The sequence below is a fragment of the Thermobia domestica genome, unplaced genomic scaffold (assembly GCF_964235325.1).
Source record: "Thermobia domestica unplaced genomic scaffold, izTheDome1.hap1.1 HAP1_SCAFFOLD_2051, whole genome shotgun sequence".
In the NCBI taxonomy this organism is placed as follows: domain Eukaryota; kingdom Metazoa; phylum Arthropoda; class Insecta; order Zygentoma; family Lepismatidae; genus Thermobia; species Thermobia domestica.
In genome coordinates this window covers 5,455-15,332 of record NW_027657755.1, presented here as the reverse complement: position 1 = coordinate 15,332, position 9,878 = coordinate 5,455, and the positions used below count along the sequence as shown (strand labels likewise).

Below are 9,878 nucleotides of genomic sequence, written 5' to 3'. Positions count from 1 at the left end.
TTTCATTATTGGACGTTTCTTCCCTATGGATACGTGCCTGTCTTTACAAGTATTTCTTTACCGTATATTATTAACGAATTTAGAAGAAACCATCTTTTATTAATCTCGGAATTGGTGGGGGAAGGGTAAGCGTGGAGTTTTTAAGCATAGATATGATTAACAGTAGCTTCTTTTTCTTAGAAATTCCACAATTTACGGACTTTAGCCCGAAAGTCTCCTCCCTGTAACCGCCACTGCCTTATATAGTAGTAAGCTACAGTATAATTCTCAAATAAATATGAATAACTTATCTGACATTCCCATTTCAGTTATTATTTTCTTCCATTTTCTATTTAAAACGTGCCTATTATGATGTTGTTCGTGTTTCTTATCTCATATTGCTGGAACATTCCTCACTAATTCTATTAATGTTTTTCATAATCAAATTTCTCTCCTCTCGAGAGTAAAACCTCTCGAGCATAATGAAGACTTTATTCCGTGCAGCGCTTCAGGGAGAACTAATGAGAACACAAGACAGCGATGCTTTCCTTGAACATCGATGCAAAAACAAACTCGGTTTTTATCATCGCGACCACTAATTCACCCTCGCGATCGACCTCTAGGTCGCGGTGTAGCGTACATCTTCGGCATGCGCTTACCCATTTGAATCCATGTGTTTGTGCCAGTGTCGAGGGTGCGACCGCGACTTAAACCTCGACCTCGATCGTGAAACTACTTTTCTGGCAGTATTCTCGGTTAAGTGACATCGTATAACATATTTTTAGAACAGAATATTTGTTCATCTGTGTTAAAAACTAACAGCAACATTATATATATATATATATATATATAGATATATATATATATATATATATATATATATATATATATATATATATATATATATATTATATATATATATATATATATATATAATATATATATTACCATAATCTTAACAGTGTTGACTACTGCCCATATATTTGTTTTATAACCCAGTGATCTATATAAGGAATGATTTTTGTGTTTTCTTTCAGGTGTACTGGAAAATTCTTGGTTTGATGTTACTGACTTTTTCTTCAACTCTCTTTAAATGTCTCTGATTTGTGGAAATTAAATTTTGTTAAATGTGCTTTTAATATTTAATAATCAAATTTAATTATAGTAGTATTAAATTTATATGCGGTGCAAATTTTATTTTAAGATAACTAGGAACATTTAACTAGACTTGGACAAGAGATTAGCATAATTGAAGTTGTTTTCAAAGAAACCGGATTGTTCCCCATATAAATCAATGGGATAAAAAAAAAAATGAAAAGGCGTAGATACCGATTAAATGTTAGATAATCCTAAATCACACATTAAAACTCACTCAGGTTAATACTTATAAAAAATACTTCTACAAGGTGTGCTGGAAAAGTTTCTGCCATCAGTATATATAAAAAAGGAAATGTCTGGAAATATTTTCCAAAGTATTCATCTTTATGAGAGCACTTTTGCATACAGGCAAACCAATTTTGAAATCATTCTTGTTCACTCTGAAGCTGCTACCTCATAAACGGCTGTTCCAAACACGTAAACAGCTACTTCAGACAACACAAATCACTTACCATGTAATTTATCTTATTTTTCATCTATGGGAACAAAAAAGAAGTCATTAGATGATAAATCAAGTGAGTACGAGTCACTAATTCGACATTTTTGTTGGACACAAAAATCAATAGTTGGATGTCCAGAGTGGAAACTGGCGTTGTTGTGGTGAGGAACGATGCGGAAATTTGAGTTTGTTGTACGCAATTTATTGATGACCTCTGATAAACAAATTGTTATATACTGCTCAGCGTTTACAGTACTTCTATCTTCTAAAGCTGTATATGTTCAGTATAACCGAAGAAACAAAACAATCATTTGCTTTTCAGCACTCTTCAAATCAACAAACTTTGCTGGTGTCGACTCGTTTTGAAACACCCAAGGAGTGCATTGCGATTTAGTTTCGGACTCGAAGTACATCAAATTTGATTTTCCTCGGTTGAATGTTTTAATTGATTTTTTTTTACACCAATTGACTCAAGCCTGTTTTTGAGCTTCAGTCAAGTTGTGTGGACCCAACAATTTAACAGTTTCCGTACTTTTAAGTGACCATGCAAATCCTTTCACGCACAGCCATGGTCGGGTGAAACTTTTTGACAAAATATAAAAATGCCACCTAAAAAGGAAGTATTTCACACGCTCGAGACCGACCAAAAGGCCCCCCCCCCCCCACACACACACACACAGAAGACAATTCCTAATTCCGCTTATGCCCACAGTATCAACATTACTGGCAATAACATACATGGATGAATGACTTTCGCGAAATTTATCAGTGAGAAGTGTGAGACCACGCTGGAATTCGGAATTCCTAATGTACACAACCCTATTCATAGTATTTCACCCAGAAATCAAGTCAATTGATGCATTGTTTCGCTGTTAAACTACATATGAAATCATAAAAGTCATTAGCCAAAAGTGTTCACGAGAAATTCATATTTCTCACTCAGAACTACTTCCTTAAATAAAGAAATAGACAAACAAACAATCAAAGATAGTTTAAACATAGGAACGTGTATTCTTTCGAATTTTGTAGCAGCGAAACAGTGGCACCACTGTTATTACTAGTAGTTTGTAGAAACTTCTCCGGTAGCTCTCGTAGAATAATAGAAACTTCTAGATTAAAAATATATATATATATATATATATATATATATATATATATATATGTTCTTGTTCATTGTACTTAACGATTGTCGGTTTTGCTTGCAGGTTCGAGAATTGGAAGTTATCCCAGTGCTTCTTGACTGTTGCAATATCGACGCTAGGAATCCCTGTATCCTTTCATGTTATAGGTAATTTTGTTAGTTCTTCACAGAGTTTTTGATAACTTTCCATAATGAATTTCAACAATTTTTGACAATTGCGACTGACAAGAAATACGATAAATCTCGCATATGTGCAATGTTAAAATTCTTTCCAGATACGTAACTGTAAACACCTTGCATATCATGGTAAATTGCTTCCAAGAAAAGTCCACGCTTTCCAAACTCACGTTGTTCGAGGTCTATTTATAGTGGTTTTAAGTTGAATTTGTTTATTACAAGCATTTAAGACAATAAACAAGGTTAGAAATAAGCATCTTTACTTCGATTAATTAATATATAAACTTCTTTTAAATGTATAAAAGTTGTTAAAAATATATATACAATATTCTTTAATTGTAGATAAAAAACGATGTCTTTCAGATTTACGCAGTGCCTTAAGTTGTAAGGAGCTACTGCTTCCCATTTAAGCTCCCCAACGTTCGAGGAGCCCACTTGACGATAAAACTTTCTTGCTACGTATGATACGATACAAACATAAATGTGAAAATGAAGTATCAAATAACTAACTAACTAACTCCTATCGCCTATGCAACCCGGAGGTTCAATGCCGCCTTCAGAAAGCTCTTGATTGACTTCTGTCCTTAGCCAGTTGGATCCAGTTTCTGCGAGATCCATCTTAATATTGTCCTCCCATCTGCACTTAGGTCTTCCTAATAGTCTTTTTCCAATTGGGTTTCCAGTTAAAACTTTGAAAGCGTTCCTACTTTCTTCCAGTCTGCTACATGACCTGTCCACCTGAGCCTCCTAGACTTGATGACCCTAACATTGTTTGGTAAATGGTATAAATTTTGTAGTTCTTCGTTACGAAGTTTCCGCCATTCCTCATTCCCGTACCTCTTGGCCCCCAGAATAGATATTCGTCTCACGATTTTATTCTCAAATACTTTCAGTCTGCATTCTTCCCTCAGATTAAGCGACCATGTTTCATAACCATACAGAAACACAGGCATGATTATCGTTTTATATATTTTAAGGCTTCAGATTGCTTGACATAATTCGCGACGACAAAAGATTTTGAACTGAATAATAACATGAATTCCTTCTTTTAGTTGACATTTAATTTCTTCGTGTATATAGTTTTGATCAGTGAACATCGATCCTAGATATTTGAAAGTATCTACGTGGTCGAAAGTATTATTTGATATTTTAACGCATCCATAATTTGTAGTATTACGAATGCGACAATCTTCCGTGTAATTGTTTTCACTGCACTTACTGCCAAACTCATGTTCCTGCAAGCGTAGGTTTACAAAAACATAACAAAATATGTATATGTAACGAAAATCTGATGTGGACCCATTTAAAGAAAATGCCTAGCATTGTGGCCACCAGAATAAATAGAATTAATATATATATTTCTTAAGATTTTATATTACGCCAAATATTGTTTCTGTAATTTGACTAGTGAAGCATGCATTTTGCCCTGTGTGTACTATTTCCAGAGGAACTTAAAATAATTTAAGGTGTTACTCTTGTCTCTTCATCTCAACAAAATATATTTCCCTAAGATGAATAATATATGTAATCTGGGTTCTACTTCGGTGAACTGGGGTCCCTAGAAGTAATAAAAATGTATATTAAGGTCGTAAATTTCAGAGGAGACAAATTTTATAATTTTAGGGAGCCAGCTTCATAGTTTTGTGGAAGGGTCAATGTGTTTGCCTTTTCAGAAAAGTTCCAAGTTATACTGCAGGATTTACGTCCCGTGATTATGTCAAAGGAGATGGGTAATCTATGGAAGTTGATGATTGAAAGGAGTTTATGAAATGAGGATGTGGGAGGAAATCAGAGAACCCTGAGAAAACTGACGGTGAAAAACGATGTTTTCCATCACAAACTCATATGATCTGGCATTGAACCAGGGACTCATCACACCAGAGATCAGCACCGTGTTCCTATTCTTCAGTACGTTCAATAAATTTCGGGAGTATCTCGAAATGATGCCAGAAAAATTTATTACCACGATAGTTTTCTACTTACATCCCTTCCTGCATCAGACACTCGCGGGACCTGTCGTAGTTGCTCTGGAACACCCTAGGAAAGTTATCCACTGGAATGCTGTTCAGCACTGCCGTCACATTCGTTTGAATTGATGCAAGAGCCTCAAAACGCTCCTTCTTGAGGGCATATTTGAGCTTAGGGAAGAACATGACGTCTGCTGGGGCCAAATCAGGCAAATATGAGTTTATTCAAGTACTATGACTCTTCTTTTGATCAAAAACTGATGCACAAGAAAACTAGTGTTATGCATTAAATTAAATACCTTCAGTAATGACTGGTCTCGTTAAAAACAAAGCTTGCAAAAAATTATCTGCTCACAAGAGTAAGAAATTGGTGATGTGAGAATTCACCGATATATATATATATATATATATATATATATATATATATATATATATTACCAACTGCTCACAAGAGTAAGAAATTGGTGATGTGAGAATTCACCGATATATATATATATATATATATATATATATATATATATTACCAAGTAATACTTTCAACAAAGTGGACACTTTAAAATATCTGGGATAACATATCAAAAGATCAAAAACGTTCACGAAGAAGTTAAATGTCGACTGAAAGCAGGGTATTCGTGTTATTATTCAGTCTAAACTGGTTTGTTTTTGCAATGTTGTCGAAAATTTTGAAGCTTAAAATATATGAAACGATAAACATGGTTGCATACTTTGAGTAAAGAACTCAGACTAAATCCTGAAGCGAATATCCAGACCTAAGAGGGACGGGGAATGGGGAATGGCGGTAATTTCATAACAAGAAGCTGAATAATTTATACCGTGTACCTGACATTTTAGGAATCGTTAAATCTAGGAGGCTCAAGTGGGTAGGTAGGTCATGTAATCAGAATGGAAAAAAAAAAGTAGGAACGGTTTCAAAATTTTAACTGGGAAAAGACAATCGGGAATACTCAGATACAAATGAGAGGACAATATTAAGATCAATCTCGCAGAAATAATAATACGAAATAGGAACTGGATCCAGTTGGCTAAGGGGGGCGCGGTGGCTCAGTGTAGAGCGTTCACCTCTGGTGTTTGGGGTCCCGGGTTCAAACCCTGCTCCCGCCAAGTAAACTTTGTGGTGGACAAACACCGTGCTTGTGGGTTTTCTCGGGGTTCTCCCGTTTCCTCCCACTTTCTTCATTCCACCATTTAACTCATCTCTCATCATCACCGTCTCCTTTAGCCTAACCGGCATAACCGTGGGACGTAAAACTTAAAGATTTCATTTCATTTCCAGTTGGTTAAGGACAGAAATCACAGGAGAGCTTTTGTGGATATGACATTGAACCTTCCAGTTCCATAGGCTATAGAGTTGTTGTTGTTGTTGTTGTTATTATTATTATTATTATTATTATTATTATTATTATTATTATTATTATTATTATTAAAGATTTAAGATACATCTGAAATTACAGGAGTCAGTCAGTCAGCACGTATGACCAACGAGGGGGAAAGAGAGAGGGAGTGTGAAGTATGTAAGGTTTACAAAAATGCGGCGTCAGGTAAACAATGTTGAGAATAGAAACCGGATGTTTAGGCATTAAAAGTCTGGAAAATAGGTACTTAAAATTTAAAAAATAGACAATAAAATAGGCACTAAATACTAAATACAATTCAAAAATAAATTCAAGTCATAGATAATGTTCAAAGAACCTGTTGGATAATATCTTCTTTTACTTTAGGCTATATACAGGGTAATTTTTTTAAAACTCACGGATTTCATTTGGGTTTAGAATATCTAACTGAAGTCCGATTTTCATGCGGTTTGTGGCAAATGATCAAGGAAGGATGGGAGATTTATGGGACTGTTTACTGATTTAAATTCATCCGGGGTAATATCGATTACGCCTAAAGAAAAACAGCAAATTTTCGCCAGTGTACCTTACAATTGGAATGAAGTGCGGTGCGGTGTGGAGATTTAAATTTTCATCGTTAGATGTCAATCTTGCTAAGGTCAATAAGAAACAGGAAACTGGGCCGGCTGTATTGGGAATTGTGCTGTACAGTTCTGTGCTATTGTGTGATTATGATCAGAGCACATTGAGAATAGTGTACTCTGGAACAATATGAGTTTATCGTTAAATCTTTGGAGAACGGAATCTCGTGTTGCTATGCAAAGGCCATTCAGAAACAAATTTGCCTCACATTTTTCCTCAGACAGGAACATAAAGTGGTTGCTAGTGAATAAATTGGAAGAAACAGGATCGCTTCTGAGTGAGACAGGGAAGCATCAGACCCCGCAGGCGGGTGTTGTGAAAGATGTCAGTTATCGACTCCTCAGGTCACCCAAGAAATCTCTCCGTCGTTTATGGCAAGAAACCGGCTGTAGCTATTCAACATGTGATTTATGGGTGTTACCGCTAACACTTAATTTGTTTTTTGCAGTTTCGCCTCAAAAATCCAAAACCTCATTCTAATTGTAACTGGCGAAAATTTGCTGTTCTTCTTGAGGCGTGATCGATATTATCCAGGATGAATTTAAACAAGTAAACATAGTCCCATAAATCTCCCATCATTCTTTGGTCATTTGTCACAAACTGCATGAAAATCGGACTTCAGTTAGAAATTCTAGACCCAAATGAAAAAATCACCCTGTATAAAAACGAAGCTTGACATGTATTCCAAGTATATTTGGTAAATACATTCTATACAGCACTTTACCGCTACATTATAACAGTCCAAATTTTATGCACTTTATCAGTGTACACAGCAGTCCAAAGTTTTACAGCACACTATTAGTACACATAGCAGTCCAAAGTTTTACGGCATCTTATGACTACAAACAGCGCTTATATTTCTCGGAAGAGGCAGAATTCTTTCTTGAAATACTAAATTATATATTTTTCCTAATAAAGTCTTATTTCGAAGAAAATGCATAGAATAGGCAACATTAGGCACTAACGCAATTATTTAGGCAGTAAGAGGCGAAATAGACAAATATCTAATATTAAATAACTAGCAGCGTTCACCCCGCTTCGCTGCGGTCACCCCGGAACGCAATAAACTTTGTTACTTAGATAATTTTTACTTTTTCGCTTTCAAGTGATATGATAAAAACCATAGAAGATTGCAGTAAATCTTAACATTATATCGCCTGTCATTTATGTTAACCCGCCCCGCTTCGCTGCGGTCATCCCGGTGCTGGCATATTGTAAAAGTGTCTGTAAAAATAAGCAAATCAATTAAAAAATTTTAAACAGAAGATTCAAGCTATTTTCCGCTGTATATCGCCTGTCATTTATGTTAACCCGCCGAGTGACACGGTCATGCGGGTTGCATATAAATACGTTTATTTTTACCTATGATGAACTAATAAAGGATTTGTACGTTATGGACACCTGAATGGTCAATTATCTCAAGACACTGGTAATTAAAAATTAAAGTGATATGATAAAAACCATCTAGGGTCCAAATCCTAATAACCCCCCAAAAATGAAAGAAATTGGTTCAGCCGTATTAGCGTGATGAGCGGACAAAAAATTGTACGTTCTCTTTTATATATATAGATAGGCATTTTGCCTAACATCCGGTCTTTAGTTGGGAATTTCTGCCTTAGACTAAAACAGTTTGTAAGTTGGCAAAGTTATAACACTGTGTTTCCACCGACCTGGAAATCCTGGAAGAATCAGGGAATTCAGCTTAATGGTAAAAAGTCCTGGAAAAGTAAGGGAATTTCATGAAAAGCTGATAAACCTGGAAATTTCGTGAAAAGAAAAAATTGGGAAATCATGAAATTTTAAGTACGGACTTTTACTACTTAGATCCCATTTTTCTTTTTATCTTACTCGGCTGTTTATTAGGAGATATTTTATAAAATAAAATTTGTTTCGTGAAACTGCTCTACTTACATACATACATACACTCACTATAGACCTGAAAATTTGTTAAATCGTGACTTGGAAAACCTGGAAAAGTTCGGGAATTCGTGCTTCCTAAATACGTGAGAACCCTGTAACAGTTCGAAATTATCTTATTTTTTACTGTATTAAAAAAAAGAAAACAAATTCACTACTAAATTTAACATTCACCTTTATAAGTAGTTTCTAAGTGAGGTCATTAGCTCGTACTTGGCACATGTACTTCCTTTTCAAGGCTTCGTTCGCAGGTGTGCGATAACCGATCGCAGGTAGCATCAAAGATTTTTAAAAGTTTTTTTCCCCTCAATTTATATTGTCTCGTCTTGATGAGAATGTATATCCATTATGCATAGTGTAGGTGGCAGACCACTGCAGTACCATGATTATTCTGTACACTCGGTCACGTCTTCGTGTTTTTTTTTTTTTTTTTTTTTTTTTTTTTTTTTTTTTAATTAATGTGTCTTGTATTAGTGGACCGAGGTTGGCAAGCTGTTAATTCATATCAAGAAATGAGCTGTCGTTGATAAGTATCTGTTTTCCTTAACAATTGCCTAGTCATTATTCAATGGGTAATTTTAGCTGTAAGGAATCTGTGTGAGAAGAACTTAAAGAACCAGGCTGTGATTGCTAGTATGACGCAGGAAGGTGTAGTGGACTCAGCTGTTCTACATGAGTTGGGTCTTACCCTGGAGAGCGATGGACAAAAGATAACAATTGCTCCGGTCAACAGGTAAGAATTTTTTTCTTACCTGTAAATGTCCAAAGATTTCTGTACTGTATATATATACACACACACACTGTCTTTTTGTTTAATAAAGTATTTCAAATATTTACTGTGTACTTTCATTTTTCTTTATATGATATCAAATTTGCGATAAAATGTTTTTTTTTTTTTTTTTTTTTTTATCCACTGGGTAACAGAAATATTTTAAGGTCATCGTTGACTGTCCTTTGACACAATGCTGTATAATTCCTAAATATAATGTAAGAATAAGTAATATCGTCTGTAAGTTTGCAGAGGACATACACGAGGGAGGGTCAGAAACTGAGGTTACGAGGCCGATGTTTGTAGAGTTTCATCTGTTACAGATGAATGAGGAGTG

At 35.2% G+C, this 9,878-nt stretch overlaps 1 long non-coding RNA gene across 1 annotated transcript; it reads left to right on the top strand.

Moving 5' to 3' along the window:
- Positions 1-2,777: 2,777 nt before the first annotated feature.
- On the top strand, positions 2,778-9,608 carry LOC145678204 (uncharacterized). Its single transcript, XR_014130302.1, has 2 exons — positions 2,778-2,845; positions 9,331-9,608. It is a non-coding gene; the product is annotated as an uncharacterized LOC145678204 (long non-coding RNA).
- The last annotated feature ends 270 nt before the right edge of the window (positions 9,609-9,878 follow it).